The sequence below is a fragment of the Lepisosteus platostomus genome, chromosome 5 (genome assembly GCF_059453375.1).
Source record: "Lepisosteus platostomus isolate fLepPlt1 chromosome 5, fLepPlt1.hap1, whole genome shotgun sequence".
Taxonomy (NCBI): domain Eukaryota; kingdom Metazoa; phylum Chordata; class Actinopteri; order Semionotiformes; family Lepisosteidae; genus Lepisosteus; species Lepisosteus platostomus.
In genome coordinates this window covers 14,422,485-14,437,296 of record NC_142615.1, presented here as the reverse complement: position 1 = coordinate 14,437,296, position 14,812 = coordinate 14,422,485, and the positions used below count along the sequence as shown (strand labels likewise).

Genomic DNA, 14,812 nt, shown 5'->3' with positions numbered 1-14,812 from the left:
GAAGCAGCCCTGCCCCGTGTGAGGATCAAACTCAGGCCCTTCAGATGACGAGACTGACGCACTACCAATTACGCCAACAAACCCAGCTGCAGGACACACACCGGAAAGTTTGCCTCACATGGATTTCAGTCGCCCGTTCCCTAATCTTTAGACGCCCTCTGCTGAATGTTGCATTTGCCTTTTGATCTCACCCATACATTTTTGGTCTGTTTCTGTTGTGAGTCCGTCTTTCAGATCTCACCTAGCACAAGTCTCTCTGGCTAAAGTGGCCTCTCTGCTTCAGCATCGTGCCCTCACTCAGCCATTAAAAATGTCACTCGGACTTCTGACAAGCTGACATGAAATGTCAAGAGAGAGTGGCGGAGACGCTTAAGCCAGAGAGAAGATGAAAAGGGGGCGTGGCTGCGAAACGCTTTACAGCTGCACGATGCTCTCCATGCAAGGCGTGACCACAGGCTAAAGGACACCTTTTGGCACATCAAGCTCTAAGCACATACCTGGAGGATGCGGGAATTGATCCTGCTACCTCCCACATGCAAAGCAAGCGCTGTACCATACAAACCAACCCCCCTCGCTGGGGCTTATGCCTCGGCGTCACCTAGTGCCGCTTGTTCCCCTCTTACCGGGCACAGTTCACTGCCCTTCGTCTACAAGGCAGTCGTGTAATTGCGGCTTTCTTGATGTATTGATGAAGGTCTGACTGGACGAGCGAATGACGCCTCTCCCCCATCCTCAAGCTCGCTGACAGATTGAAATGGAAAGTGCTGCTGTGGCTCGTTGGTCTAGTGGTATGATTCTCGCTTAGGGTGCGAGAGGTCCCGGGTTCAACTCCCGGACGAGCCCTTGTGTGCTCTTTTCCTCCTCTTCCACAAGACTGGGAACTTATATCCACATCACTTCGCAGCGTCTGCTTATGGTAAACGATGGAATGTGACTAATGACTGAACGAGCCTGGTGAATTCTCATCACGTGGCACAATGAGAGCGTGCAGTCAGCTGTCCGAGGCGGCAACCTCATTGCTCGTTCAAAAGAACACGTACTGAAAACTCATCACCACTATGTCGTAGATGAGCACCGCGATCGCTTGTTGTCATGCGTCCTTACTTGGGAAATGCAGAAGCAAGAACTGCCCTCTCTCAGCCACCGAAACGTGTGCGGCTCGCCTTGCGCTCTCTGCGCCTCGCATATTTGTGGAGCTGTCTGCTCTTCTTTCTGTTGAAGTAATCAAGTTACGGGGCGTCCTGCAGCCTATGATGTTCTCACTGAGAGCTTTCAAGATTTGAAGGAAAACTACGAGCTTGATTGCTCAAGTCGAACGAATGTGATTGTTAAGCAATCGATGATCAAAAGCACGTCTTCTAACAATTCCTCAGAGTATTATCAGCACTGTTTTCACTCGGATATACTTTTCACTTGCTAAGCTGACAAATTGGACGAGAAAATGCCGGAGACGCACTCAGTGCAGACTGAGGTTGGGAAGGAGGTGTGGCCCTTCAACGCTTGACAATTGAAGGACATTCTCTCCGCAACGGAGGAGCACCTGTCAGGAGTCACAGAGGCTAAATGAGAGCACCAGGCTCCTGGAGCTCTAAACTCAGACCTGGAGGATGCGGGCATCAATCCCGCTACTTCTCGCATGCTAAGCGAGCGCTCTACCATTTGAGCTCATCCCCCTTGGTTCATGCTTCTCGGCATCATGTCTTACCGCCTCTGCCCCTCTTACCGGGCACTGCCCACTGCCCTTGGTCTGCAAGGCAGTCCTTTCAAGTGCGATGACGACGCTGGGACCTTCGTTGCCTATTGTACGAGCTGAACTTTTGTGCTCTTTCCATCAACTCATCTTGTCATCTTACAGTCTGGGTAATTGGAGACTGCACAGTTCTGCTTCCTAAGGTAATATACGGGTTTTTCGCATGAAGCCATATTGAACAGTATTTCTCGCATTGTGAACATGTGCACACAGCGGTCCCCCGGGTTCCAGTTAGTGCGTAATTATGCATCAATGAAAAACGAAATTAGCTCACTGAAAGTTTGATGTAGAGAATGTGGAAATTTCCAGAAGTTGTGGTCTTTTAAATGCATTTGGTTTGAAGACGTTCTGTGCTTCCATTGTGAAGATATGGACAAAACAATATTTGAGCGTGGTAAAAAAAAGTCATAAAAATGACAAAGTGAAGGCTGAGAAAGCATTCACAATGCATTTTATACACAAAGCAAGTGTTTTTGTAACTCTTAAGAGATTTCGCGAAAGCACTACAGGCGTGCCAAAATCGTTTTCGAACTTCAAGCTAACTTTACCCCGGTCTTAGAGAAAGGACTGCCTTTCACTCCTCTGTGTTTTCTTTCACAGCACTGTGCACCTTTTCATTGCTCTCGCTTTCAGAGCCTCTGCACAGCACACGACTCGACATCAGGAAGCACATTGAAGTGAAAGCAGAAAGCGCTGCGACATGCACTGTGCAGATCCCGCCACACTAAGAGGTGAGTGGGTCTGTTCGATCACAGCGCATAGGCGAATCCCCAAACAGTGTGCGTGGCAACAAAAAAAGCTGCTCTGTTTTGAACTGGGGACATTGCACGTGTGAGGCACTCTGAAGCGTTTCGCCATCATCAGCCTGTAGAACATGCTGGTGGTGCACCCCAGGAGGTCCACCCCACGGTCCCCCCACTTCACCCTCAGCTCCGGCCAGCCCGGGCCTGCTGCCCCGTCTTGTAGATGGAGCTTCTCCAGCCAACTGTCCGGGAGACCGAGTTTGAGCTGCTCGTAATCCTGACGGATCTTACTGACAGGCAGCTCGTCGTCGACCTCTCGCACAGCGTCGACAATAGCCTGGGTGGGCAGAAATCCGTCCTTTACTTCATTAAGAAGATCCTTGACCTTGGATATGCCAGCCCCGTAGAGCTGCCTGTTCCATCGAGACACCAGCAGGGGGTTGAGGAACAGAGGCTGTTCCAGAAGCTGGGCCCGGGTCTCCGACGTGTAGGAGACATGCTGGGACATGAACTACCCCCTCGCCAGCAGGACCTCCCTGTAAAAGGAGGGCAGATGTTTTATCAACCCCGGAGTGAGCCTCACCAGGAGGGTCTCCTGCCCCAAGCCCCCGCAAGTCTCGAGGTAGCTTGCCATACCAATCTTCCAAATGCTGACATTATCCAGGTCAAGGAACTTCTTCACTACTTTCAGCCTAAAGCTTTTCAGCTTCAGGCCTACATCACACAGCTTCAGCCCACCCCTGGAGATTTTCCCAATGAGGGTGTCATGAGTGACCCGCGGAGGCTTCCCCTCCCACACGAATCCCACCACCAGTTGCCTAATCTCATTCTCTACCCGTTCAGGAAGAGGCATCACAGACAGTGGGTACCACAAGAGGGACAGGCACAGTGTGTTAACGAGCAGGACCCTTCCCTTCAGGGTCAGGGACCTGTGTCTCCACCGATTTAATTTGCCCTCATCTTAATGAGCTTCTCCTTCCACAGGAGAAGCCCAGTGGCCTGCTCATCAGCGTTAATGTAGATGCCAAGGACCTTCAGGTGACCCGTCTCAACCCTGAAAGGGTAACCGAAGAGCGGGGCAAGGTCTGCCCTCCCCACCGGCATGACCTCAGACTTCTCCAAGTTTACCTTGGCGCCCGAGGCAGCGCAGTAGGCCTGCACCACCTCTAAAATGGCCGTCCTCTCCCACCAGCTCCTCGATGAAGGAGCTGCGCTGCCTCTCCTGCTCCAGGCCGAAAAAGAACCTCGTGCTCTTCTCGCCCTTGGCAAGATACTGGGCTCTGCTGCGCACCCTGGCTCCTCTCCACTTCTCCTCCTCCAGGGCTTGCAGCTCACCCCTCAGCTCCAGCAAGAGCTCGCAGCCCCCGCCGTGATCTGCCAGGAGCCCGAGCTCTGAGGTGATCCGAGCCCGAAGCTGTCTCTCCCGCCTGGCCTTCTCCCGCCCCCGGGACAGGCCATACTAGATACTGAACTCTTTGATGGCGTACTTGAGATTATCCCACCAGACCAGCTTTTCTGACCTATACAGGGGACACTGCAGCTGCTGCCGGATAAGGTCTTCTATGCCCTGACAGAATGAAGCCTCCCCAGGAGCGCCTTATTAAAGCACCAGAGGCCGGGGCACCGGTCCTCCTGTGCCCCTGCTAGAGAAAAGTGAAGCACAGCATGGTCGCTCAGGGTCATGAACACATAGCGCATCTGGCTCAGGCACGGGAAGAGACTCATGTGCCCCTGCAACAGGTCGATCCGGCTCTGTCTCAAGACACCTTCGACGACCTGCCGCCGAGAAAAGTCCCTCCGCGCACACTAAGCCTGACGCCACGCATCCACGAACCAGTGAGCTTCCGCACTGCGCTCCAGGAAGCTGCGAGCAGCGCTGCTCTTAAAGGTCATCCCAACCGCGACATCGAGCGCACTCAGTGCACAGTTAAAATCTCCGACGACCAGCCCTGGCTGCTGAAAGCAGCTCGCCTCCAGCTGCTTAAAGAAGGCGAGCCGCTCAGCTTCCCCATTGTGGGCGTAGATGTTGCTCAGCAGCACGGACTGTCCAGGAAACCCAAGACAGACCTGCAGGAGCCGGCCCTCCGTGTCGTGGTGCAGGAGCCTTACGCTCTCGTACACTCCCCTCCTCACCAGCACAGCCACCCCCCTCCTGCACAGGCTGGAGGCGTTGCTGTAAAACAGCTCCCCGTCCCACTCTGCTCGCACCTTCCGGACACACTCCTCGTCCCAGAAGGTCTCCTGGAGGCAGACAACATCCGTCCGCCCCAGCAGAGCTAACACTGCCCCGAGCTTCGCTCTGTCCCTCAGCCCATTGGCATTTAAAGAGGCGAAAGATGCCATCACGTATATGGCCAGGAAAGAGTGAAGTTAATTCTCCGGCCCGCACAACAGTTTCCCCGCCCTTTCTGCCACATTCTCATTGCCAACACTTGCTGCTTCCTCCCCACCTCCTGTCTCCGCCACCGCAGAGACATCAAGGATGGGTCTGCGGACAACTCTTGAACTGGGATTGAGGTTGGGCTGAGGCCTGACGTGGTGCCACTGGATCCCGGCCTTCGAGGGCCCAGGCGGTTGTACCCCGGCTCGCCCACTCCTCTCCCCCTCCTCCCTGTCCTCCCTCTCCACCCCATCCATCTCCACCACCTCTCCTTCCCCCTCCATCTTCATGCCCTGTAATACCCCTCCTCCGTCCCTGCCCCATCCATCTCCAGACACCCATCCTCCATTCCTTCTTCCACCACTTCCCCTACCTCTCCTCCCACGACCATATCCAACTCCCCTTCCACAGTCTCTGCCAACGGTGCCTGACCGAGTATTGAAGAGGCTCCCTCACCAGGCAGGGCAGTGTCTTGTGGCCGCTGCAGGGCAACCGGGCGCTTCCCCTCAGGCTCCTCTGGTGGTGGTGGTGTCCGTAGGATCTCAGCTGCACCACGCTGCACTGCCGCCTGTTGTGGAGCAACCTTCCTCCGCTTCTCTTGCGGCACAGAGTGGGACGCAGCAGGTCTGTTAGGGCAACGGGGCGCCCCTGCTGGTGGAGATGCTGGCTGGTCCCCGGCTCCTTTCTGCTGCGCTGTACCCAGGATTGGAGGGGCCTCCCTCTGCCTCTCCCCCATCACCGGCTGGGGCGTTGCTGGCTCACTGGGGTCCTGGGGCACCGCTGCTGGCAACTCTCCATGCTCAGCTGCAGCGGCCACCCGTAGTCCATCTTCAACCCCTTCAGCGTTGCGGGCAGCTGCTCCTGCTCCGGCTGGATCTTCCGGCTCCGGCTCGCAGTTGCAGCTCATGAGCGCATGGAGGCAGTCCGGGCACTTGGCAGCGGTGCAGTTCCTGGCGCGGTGGCCGGGCTGTCTGCAGTCATAGCAGAGGAACTCAGGGCAGTCCTTGGCCATGTGCCCCGAGTCCAGGCAGACATGACACACCCTTTGTTGCTGGTCGTGGAGGACCCTGAAGTACTGCCCCCCCTCTGCCGTGGTGAAGCGGGTGCTGTATGGCAACGAGGCTACATGCTCGGGAAAGCGAATCCGAACAAACCTCGTGCCATCAGCAATGGTGGTCCCGGGGTAGTGGCGCATCCTGATGTCCGAAATCACTCTCGCCCCCCAGCTACTCAGCTTCTCCTTGATAGTCTAATCTGAGATTACCGTGTCTGCATGTACCTTTGAGTCCAGAGTCAGTTCAAACTCTTTTGGCGTCTGGGGGCGGCAGGCAAAAAGAGAGCCCTCCCCACAGACGCCGTGCACCGCTGCGATAATAGCACCCGTTATTATCTCCACGCCATGGTTTCTCCACACCGCTCACATCCACCACAAAAGTATGCACCCTTGCAAAAACCCGCCGGGGGAGTCGGTCCGAATTCCTCATCCTTCTCTTTCCTACACCACTCTCCTCCTCCACTACAATAACATTCTCTGCCTCCATGTTTTTTCCTTCCATTAAAACACAAACAGGACTCAGAAAGCAACAAAAAAGCAACAAAAAAACCCCAAAAGTCTCTCCCCTCCCCAAACAGAGCTAGGCTGAAGGGGAGGGCTTCAAAAATCAACCAAAAACCACAAAAATCAAAGTCATACTTAAGACAAACAAATCCTCTGTTCCTCTTCTTCTTCTCCTTCTTATAGAGAGGACAACTCCGTCACCTCTTTTACGACGCTGCTTTTTTTCCCTTGCGTTTTTCTCTTCTTCCACGTTCTCTCTCTTCACTGAGAATAGAATAAAAAATGCTCACGCGAATACACAAGCACCCGTGTCTCGCCAAAGCTGACAAATAAACAGACGGACAAGCCGCACTGCACGTGTGAACAAGGGAATGAGCGAGCGAGCGGGGATAGGGCGCCTCCTACGCTTAAAAGCTTACAGCACCTGGTATTCCAAGGACGTCTCTCATCCAAGTACTAACCAGGCCCATCCCTGTTTAGCTTCCGAGATCAGACAAGATCAGGTGTGCTCAAGGGGGTGTGGCCGTAAGCGAGAGCAAAGCTCGCCTGCACCCTTCTTATTGAGAGGACAGCTCCGTCACCTCTTTTATGACGCTGCTTTTTTTCCCCTGCGTTTTTCTCTTCTTCCCACGTTCTCTCTCTTCACTGCCTTCGTCCCCGCTCTATTTCACTTCAGCCTTTCACTCTTGCTTCCTTCCAATGAGGACGGAGCTGCGGGAGAAAGGGCGCTATAGAGGATCGCTGTGGAGAGCTGCTGCTGTGCTTTGACATCTGAGCTCTGTGGAAAACGATCTCAATACAATTCTGAAAAACGCGACTCCCCGAACGCCAGCCGAACAAGTCTTGAAGTGGAAATCTAATAACTAAATTGATTCTTAAAATGTAGAGAGCTTTGCAAAAAAATATATTGGGGCTTTTAGATAATGTATTTCAAGGATGTAATTGCTGTGCTACAGTACGTGCAGAATTTTAGAAAACAGTGCGTCAACAAAGTACACTGTTTAGGTTACTTTAGAAGACAATGTACCAAAACAATATATGGTCAGTACCTGGATGGGAGACCTCCTGGGAAAGACTAAGGTTGCTGCTGGAAGAGGTGTTAGTGGGGCCAGCAGGGGGCGCTCACCCTGCGGTCTGTGTGGGTCCTAATGCCCCAGTATAGTGATGGGGACACTATACTGTAAACAGGCGCCGTCCTTCGGATGAGACGTAAAACCGAGGTCCTGACTCTCTGTGGTCATTAAAAATCCCAGGGCGCTTCTCGAAAAGAGTAGGGGTGTACCCCGGTGTCCTGGCCAAATTTCCCATTGGCCCTTACCAATCATGGCCTCCTAATAATCCCCCTCTATGAATTGGCTACATTACTCTGCTCTCCTCCCCACTGATAGCTGATGTGTGGTGAGCGTTCTGGCGCACTATGGCTGCCGTCGCATCATCCAGGTGGATGCTGCACATTGGTGGTGGTGGTGGAGGGGAGTCCCCATTACCTGTAAAGCGCTTTGAGTGGAGTGTCCAGAAAAGCGCTATATAAGTGTAAGCAATTATTATTATTATTATTAATATATGCTGTCTGGGTCGTTAGAATTAGCTGAAAGTAACTGATAAGCTTTGAATAACATATCTAGTGCTTCTTCTTTCGCTTTTTGATGTAATCTGTTTTCTCTTAGGGAAAGGGGAAGTTTTAGAAGGGACAAAGCGCTGAGCTTTTTTACAGCGCAACGTCTTATAAAAACCCTGTACTGCTTGTAACAAATTGAGTCTCTGGTTGCACTTTGCGAAGTGGCAGCAGGGCTCCCAATATTGCAATATTGAAATAAAGACCTTTCTCAGGTGAGAACTCTCTCTTGTGGCTTCCTTGATAGTTATATTTCCATGACACCGGTTTTAATGTCTGTAGATTGTATCTTATTTTTATTTTTTGTTTTGTTTCATGTTCATATTATGTGTTTTCACCCAGTTGACTCCAGTTAATAACAGTTCACCCAGTTAATAGCCACTTTTTATGCGCGAAAAACGGGTGATCTTTCTATCTCGTGATCAGCTTAGTATCTTTCTGTAAGTTTTTTTCTTCTTAATGAAACGTTTAAAATACATGAATTTCATAAAGACAACACACGTTTCGACACAGAAAAAAATCATATTCTGTTCTCTTCCTGGTATGTATAACAGATCAGCAGGTCTTATTTTCCCAATTGTTTTTTCCACTGTATTTATCATATTGGCTAGCCAATGTCCTCTCTTAGCTAGGTAATGTTACTTGTGGATGTGCTTCTGCGTTGCGTAGAAGCACATGTATCCATAGAAAGTGTATTATACTACTATTTGAGCTACAGTACATAAAAATAATTATATCGTTATTAATTTCTTTAGGTACGTGATTCCATATTATATTCCCTATTAATCAAATTCTAAAAGTATGCTTTTGTTTACTCCGATAACGAGCACATTCACAGAAAATGTTAATATCTTATGACTTTTCACAAAGTATATAAACTTAAGATGGTCAGAAGGAGCATGTAAAAACGTTTCCGAAACGTGGTAAAATCTTACTACATGTAAGACTTTGATGCTTAAAATGTTTAGGAAGAAAGTGGAATACTGGTGTGTATTTTTTCTTTAAACTACCAATACCAGCCATATACAGTTTACACTATATGTTTATGTTCCTAAATTAATATAGTTTATGGTGGTGTATCGTGGTTTGATGGGTTTACTGAGACAATTATTAATTGTAGCAGTAATCACGAGGTTGTTCGTTGTGGCTTTTAGAAAATCAATCGTCAGAACAACTAACAACGCACACACACGGGTTCAATACACGAGATACATTTATTCATATAAATTGTGCACCAAACATATACTAGTCTGCCTGGATACAAGCGGCAGACCTTACTGTGAGGGTTATCAATATACAAGGTATATAATCTCGAAGAGATGCTAACACAAAGAGATACACAACAGAGAATATATGTCAATATATATCGTTCGGTTACCAAATCGCTAATCAGTGTTATTACCCACTGTTACTCTAAACTCGGAAGTAAATACATTACTCATGAATTAAATTGATAACAACTTGTGTTGAGGTACAATTGAATTCTCGAGACGCAATGTAGAACATGGGGTTTACTTATCCACTGTGTATGGATTTGGAATCTCCCGGCACGAACACCAAACCAGCTGACAGGCTCTGTTGCAGCCTCTGTTGCAGCGGTTGTCCAATGGGCGTTGTGTGGGCGTTCTCTGGCTACCGGCCAACCAGTCAAGGTGCAGCTCGGAGTAGGACGGGCGGAGGAATCTGACTGCGGCGCGCAGGGCAGTCGTTGCTCCGAGGGGATCTACCAGCAGTCCGGCTGGCTAGTAGAAAGTCTCTATGCACAGAGTGTGACCGTGAGTCCTCACAAGTCACTCTTTTGCCTGGGAAGAAGCTGGTTCGTTCCCGGTCCAGCGCTGCTTCTGAATAAGCTATTCAGGTTGTCGACGAGGGTCCAACTGTAGGCTGCCGTTGATCAAGTGGAGCATTCACGTTGGTAGAATTCTGAGTACGTACGGGATCCTCGGCCTTGCGCTTAGAACAAAGTCCAAGTCCCTTTGCAGACAACAGCAGTTGTCACATGATTGTCTCTGAGGATGCGCGAAAATGGCCAAGGAGAGCCCAGATCTGAGCTTGCGCTCCCTTTTTGACCAAGACCCAGATGTGTGCTGATTGGTTGAGAGTTTGGCGGGCATTGGAGACCCACGTGGTATTTCCAGGCCCTGCCAGTTCCTGATTGGTTGGTCAAGGTGAGATATAAGTCACTTACTCTTGACACTTAGGAATGCAGTCCAGATGTCCATTCGGCACTCCCTAGACTGATAGGCGCCAATGGATGACCATTGATCATGATAGCCAGGCTTAGCTTAGTGCATCCCCATCTGGGAGCTGTCCCTTATCAAAAGAAAACATCTTAAATCAGCCTGCATGAATACTTTCTCTGTGGCTGCACCACAGAGATGGAGGGTGAGATGGGGCCTCATTTAGGACAGCATACCACCGCTTAATTCTGTCTTATTAACAAGCATTGCCGCTACAACGGCATCTCTCCTGTCAAACTTCCTCCTGACGTGTTTGACAGGATCTGGGCCGTGGTGAACAGTGGGAAAGACGCCCTGTGGAGAGTGAGGAACATGGGGCTGTTCAAAGGCATCGAGGTCCCAGTCAAGGCAGCAGGTAGCCTGGCCCTGTTCATCACCCGAGAGAACTATTAACTCAGAGATCTGTGGAGAGAAGGGAGGGAGGAAGCAGAAAATCTGGGGGAAATAGAGAGCATAGGTCAATATCTCAAGAAACTGTGAAAAACATTACCATGTTTAAGTAAAGAATGTGATTTACACCAGAAAAAAAGAAATTGTTGCTATGTAACTGGTACCGTGTCAAAATGTAATGAGATGTGATCATATATACTGTTTTAAGTATGTATATTAATGTAAAGCTTTCTAATTTGTGATGTCCTGTATTTTTTTGTGAAAAGAAAATAAAGTTCTTAAAAAATCGATTCACCCAGGGCGAGGCTCGGCCATTGCACTCCGGCTGTGCTGACCCCTGCGAATTCCCCAAATGTGGGAATCTCGACTGCATAATTTCTGGTAGTGGGGGACCGCGTTCGCGCTCTCCCCTGATGTGCTTGGTCCAATATCAGATACGGAAGAGTTACGACACCACGTGCTGCGATAGGATCCCAGTTCGAAAGCCACTGCTGGTTCCCGGTTTCTTTTAGTTAGAGGTCCGGAGAAGCATTTCAAGCTGGTTACACTACTCCTTCCGGACATTCATTCCCTTTTCAAAGTCAGTCGTTTTGCTGTAGTCTGCATTATTAAGGCCAATTTATTTGGTCATGGGGGCCTCGGTACTGTATGCTAATTCTCAAGACAGTTTCACCCGTTTTCTGATTACTAGGTTCTGTACCAGTGCAGACATGTCAAACAGTGAATGGCTGTACCTCTATTGGATCTGTGCTCAATGAATAAAATCAGTAATAAATTAATATATGTATAGTTATACGAAAAACAAGTGGTTTATCGACTCATCTTCATTTGCAGATTTAGAGCCAGCTTCGATATTCGTTTTACAAACGGGTTTTTTTTTTATATGGGTCACACACATGCCATAGCAACAAAACATCTCTAGAGATGAGGCTATAGATCACCTTTCCATCCTCCAGGTTTTCCTCCCAAAGCCTACGGTACCAACGGCGACCCCTGCTGGCCGAGAGAGCAAAAGCTTGCAGCACCTGGTATTCTCAGGAAGTCTCCCATCCAAGTACTAACCAGGCCCAACCCTGCTTAGCTTTTGAGATCAGATGAGATTGGGCACATTCAGGGTGGTGTGGCTGCAAGCGAAAGCCATGGCGCCTGACTCGCTACTTGAAGCTGTGTGTGGCTGGGGCTCCGTGCCCCCCGAGTGGGACTGAAGGATCGTTCGTGTGCAACTCTTTGGAAAGGAGCCTCTTTCCAAATCGCATTGCGTACCTGGATGTTGGCGAATGTGCTCCCTTGTGTTGGCTTGTCCCGCACTGGAGGAGAACAAACAAACTGCACGGAGGAGCACAAGGCAAGTCTTCACAAGACAAAATCCTCCAGTGCACAGCACTCTGAAAACATTTCTGGGCTGTCGCGTGTTTATTTCAGCACATAAAGCGCACCAGTCCAACACGTCAGCCGGGCGCGCGGCGCCTCCGCCCTCTTGTGGCCTTGCGGCCCCAGAGCAAGAGGCTCCTTCTCGCTGCCTTTCCGCTGTGTTGCAGAGCCCCGAGAGGGAACCTGGAGCGCACACTTTGTGGGGGGCGGGGGACCGCGTTCGCGCTCTGCCCCCGGTCTCTTGCGCGAGTACTAAATCTCATGGTGCCAGCCAGCGGCCAGGAGACAAATACAATATCGCGGGACAGGGGGGCCTCATCATTGATTGTTACATATGAGACGGGGATTAGGAGGAGACCCCGACTGATTGGTAAAGGGGAACACTAACACCAGAGAGACACCCTTCTTAATGGCCAAGAAGGGTTAAGACCTCGGTTTTATGCCTCCCCCGAAGGACGGCGCCTGTTTGTGCAGCAGAGTGTCGCCATCAAGATGCTGGGGCATAAGAAACCCACACAGACCGCAGGGTGAGCGCTCCCTACTGGTCCCAGTCACACCTCTTGTAGGAACAGCAGCAACCTGAGCTTTTCCGGGGGGAATTTCCCATCCGGGTGCTGGCTAGGCTCACACCTGCTGGGCTGCCGTGGGTGAGCCCAGTTGAGAGTCGCAGGGTGAGATCTAGTCACCGGGGAGAAACGATACAAGGGAAGGATAACTCGACTCCCAGCACTTGAAAAGACCGACAAATGACTCGTTCCCTCCGGAGCTGAATGTACCTGCATGTGTCGTGTCGTCTTCTTCCTCCGCCCTGCTGTGTTTGCTGTATTGTCTTTGAAGCCGGCCCCCGAGATGAGACAGGCTGTTCCTGTGCCCCAATTAACATTTTACAGGTGCCATTCCCCGGCATTGTGGCCATTGTCGGTGGTCACACGCGATAAGATAAGGTGGAGGAGAGCGGGGCATGCCCAGCGCCAGACATTCGAGGAGGGGGCTGTGCGAGGTGAGGTGAGGTGCGACATGCCGGAGCCCCGACGCTGCTAATGCGGAGCACTTGTTGAACTAGCATTGAAAGGACGTGTGCGCACGGAGCGAGCCTTCCCTGCAGCGGAGCGTGGAAACTTTCTCCCCGCGCTGCAGGAGTTGTGTGCGCTGCAGCAGTGCCGAGACAACAGCACAGAAGGCAGCAGGCTCTGGAGAGCGGGTAAGAGACGGAGCCTTGTGGGCAGGCGAGCAGGCCCATTTTTTGGAAATTGCTGAAAAGGCTCCAGTGTTTGTTCGCTGTGTGGCAGGCGCACGACGCGAGCTTGCGTAGCGATTTGCGGGTCTGGTGTTATGCAAATGAGGCCGAATTGCATCCCGGGACATGCTGCGAATGTGCATTGGCGACTGCAGATGTGTAGGAAACGGCACGCTTGTTTTCTCATTTTGCCCACCCTTTTGAGTGTTAGTGTGGCGTGTGAGTGTGCGAAAGAGTGGGCCCAGCAGGAGGCGGTGGTGTGCGGGGCGAGGAGCTGGCCTAGGCTGTGCGCTTTGTGCTGTGGGTGCGGGCCGCTTGCAGGGGCTTGTACAGCTCATACTTACCTGGCAGTGGAGATACCTTGATCAAGAAGGAGGTTCACCCAGAGCGAGGCTCGGCCATTGCACTCCGGCTGTGCTGACCCCTGCGAATTCCCCAAATGTAGGAATCTCGACTGCATAATTACTGGTAGTGGGGGACTGCGTTCGTACTCTCCCCTGATGTGCTTGGTCCAATATCAGATACGGAAGAGTTACAACACCATGAGCTGCGATAGGATCCCAGTTCGAAAGGAGTCGATGCCACTGCTGGTTCCCGGTTTCTTTTAGTTAGAGGTCCGGAGAAGCATTTCAAGCTGGTTACACTACTCCTTCCGGACATTCAAAGTCAGTCGTTTTGCTGTAGTCTGCATTATTTAGGCTGATTTTCGAGGTTAGCCTTTATTTGGTCATGGGGGCCTCGGTACTGTATGCTAATTCTCAAGACAGTTTCACACGTTTTCTGATTGCTGGGTTCTGTATCAGTGCAGACATGTCAAACAGTGAATGGCTGTACCTCTATTGTATCCGTGCTTTCAATGCCAGTTCAACAAGTGCTCCGCATTAGCAGCGTCGGGGCTCCGGCATGTCGCACCACAACTCACCTCGCACAGCCCCCTCCTTGAATGTCTGGCGCTGGGCATGCCCCGCTCTCCTCCACCTTATCTTATCGCGTGTGACCACCGACAATGGCCACAATGCCGGGGAATGGCACCCGTAAAGTGTTAATTGGGGCACGGGAACAGCCCGTCTCGTCTTGGGGGCCGGATTCAAAGACAATACAGCAAACACAGCGGGGCGGGGGAAGTAGACGACACGACACATGCAGGTACATTCAGCTCCGGGGGGAACGAGTCATTTGTCGGTCTTTTCAAGTGCTGGGAGCCGAGTAATCCTTCGCTTGTATCGTTTCTCCCCGGTGACTAGATCTCACCCTGCAACTCTCGACTGGGCTCATCCACGGCAGCCCAGCAGGTGTGAGCCTAGCTGGCACCCGGATGGGAGATTCCCCCCGGAAAAGCTCAGGTTGCTGCTGCTCCTGCAAGAGGTGTGACTGGGACCAGTAGGGAGCGTTCACCCTGCGGTCTGTGTGGCTTTCTTATGCCCCAGCATCCTGGTGGCGACACTCTGCTGCACAAACATGCGCCGTCCTTCGGGGGAGGCGTAAAACCGAGGTCCCGACCCTCCTTGGCCATTAAGAAATCCCAAGG

The 14,812-nt window shown here is 51.4% G+C and overlaps 3 non-coding genes and 2 pseudogenes across 3 annotated transcripts; 3 read left to right on the top strand and 2 right to left on the bottom strand.

The window, feature by feature from the left end:
* Window positions 1-771: 771 nt before the first annotated feature.
* trnap-agg (transfer RNA proline (anticodon AGG)) lies at window positions 772-843 on the top strand. Its single transcript has one exon. It is a non-coding gene; the product is annotated as a tRNA-Pro (tRNA).
* A 6,000-nt stretch (window positions 844-6,843) lies between these two features.
* LOC148663840 (5S ribosomal RNA) lies at window positions 6,844-6,962 on the bottom strand (annotated as a pseudogene).
* A 3,962-nt stretch (window positions 6,963-10,924) lies between these two features.
* Window positions 10,925-11,089, top strand: LOC148663839 (U1 spliceosomal RNA). The gene has a single exon (XR_015937856.1). It is a non-coding gene; the product is annotated as a U1 spliceosomal RNA (small nuclear RNA).
* A 600-nt stretch (window positions 11,090-11,689) lies between these two features.
* On the bottom strand, window positions 11,690-11,808 carry LOC148663838 (5S ribosomal RNA; annotated as a pseudogene).
* Window positions 11,809-13,620: 1,812 nt separating this feature from the next.
* Window positions 13,621-13,784, top strand: LOC148663837 (U1 spliceosomal RNA). The gene has a single exon (XR_015938751.1). It is a non-coding gene; the product is annotated as a U1 spliceosomal RNA (small nuclear RNA).
* Window positions 13,785-14,812: the final 1,028 nt, after the last annotated feature.